The 1,633-nt window shown below is 40.4% G+C and overlaps 1 pseudogene; it reads right to left on the bottom strand.

Annotated features, from left to right (window-relative positions):
- Positions 1–476: 476 nt before the first annotated feature.
- LOC128063306 (60S ribosomal protein L9-like) lies at positions 477–1,135 on the bottom strand (annotated as a pseudogene).
- Between the last annotated feature and the right edge of the window lie 498 nt (positions 1,136–1,633).

Raw genomic sequence — 1,633 nt, 5'->3', positions numbered from 1 at the left:
CTCTTCCAGGTTGAGCCCCTGGCTGTGATCTCACTTTCTACAGAGGTGTGCTTCTTAAATCCAGCTCTCTTTGTTACCTGATGCCCATTACTGAATCCATTATACTGAGAAATATCTTTTACTGAGCAGGGCTGTATGTACCAAATGAGGCAAACTGTAGTTCATGGACAATCTAAGTGAGGCTCTGGGGACAGTTTTAACAGAATTTTTTTGCTTTATATGCTGAACTAAAGACCCCAATTTCTGGGTCAGATGTAACTCCACTAAAAGGATAACAGTGATGATGAGTACAACATAAACAATCATAATAGCCATCCTTCACTGTACTTACTCAGCCCAGCCATGAGGATAGGTACTTTCCACGGACTGTCTCCATTTTATCTTGACAACAATCCTGTGCATCAGATATGATGGTGTTTTGATGCAACCTTTTTAATTTTTTTTTTCAAATCAAGAGTTTTTATTGTCTCTTTAAAGGATCACAACTGAGTCCATAGAACCATCTGCTATCTTGTTGTTTCTGCAGATCACTGAGATCTTATTCATCAGCCTGCTGAACTGTTCCTTTTTCAGATACATAGATACCATCCAAAAATTTTCTGATATCCTTGTTTTTAACTGTGGTGGCTTGCTGAATCAAAGCAGCTGAATTTGACACAAGTTCAATGTCATTTCCTTCAAGAATCAACTCATCTTTCTGGGCTTGAGATACTGAACAGGCAACCCCTGGCCTCATTCGAACCCTGCATATGTATTTTTTACCCAAAAAATTTCAGATTTCCACAAGAGAACCATTCTCCTGAATAACAACGTTGATGGGGAAGTGGGCATACACCGACCTCATCTTGTAACGGAAGCCCAGTGTAACACCCTTGATCATGTTCTGTACGTGACTACAGATTGTGCAAACAGTGGCCAGTTCCTTTCTGTTTCCCCACCATTTGTCAACACGGAGCCTCTTCTTTTTCTTTCCAAGGAGACTGAGTTCTACATTGATGTGATTGAAGTCCCTCCGCAGGGTGCCTCTGGGGCCCTTCACAATAACTGTCCGCCCCTTCAAGTTAATGTCGACATTTTCTGGGATGTCGACAGTCTGATTGCCGAGAATGGTCTTCATTCTCACAGTAGATGCGGCAAAGCGCAACCTTTTTAATTGAGGTATACATTTCCTAGAGTATGTTTTGGTGACTTTTTTACATGTACACATTCATGTTACCACCACCCTAATCAAGATGGAACATTCCCATCCAACTGCAAGTTCTTTCATGCCCCATGGGCCCTGATGAGATCATCATTATATTGGCTTCTAAGACCATAGCTTATGACCTTAAGTGCCAGGACTTCATATAAATGGATATATACAATGTATACTTTTTAGTATTTGGTTTCTTTCTTGCAACATAATGATGTTTTTGACATTCATGTATACACACACACACACATATGTTTATATAAACATATGTGGGGTTACATCCTGATAAATCCCCATCATAAGCTGAGATTATTATAAGTTGAAAATGCATTGAATACACCTAACCTACCAAATGTCATAGCTTAGCCTAGCCTATCTTACCTCAGATGTACTCACAGCACTTACACTAGCCTGCTGCTGCTGCAAAGTCGCTTCAGTCGT

Source organism: Budorcas taxicolor, chromosome 18 (genome assembly GCF_023091745.1).
Source record: "Budorcas taxicolor isolate Tak-1 chromosome 18, Takin1.1, whole genome shotgun sequence".
In the NCBI taxonomy this organism is placed as follows: domain Eukaryota; kingdom Metazoa; phylum Chordata; class Mammalia; order Artiodactyla; family Bovidae; genus Budorcas; species Budorcas taxicolor.
This window is presented reverse-complemented; position numbering and strand designations above follow the sequence as displayed.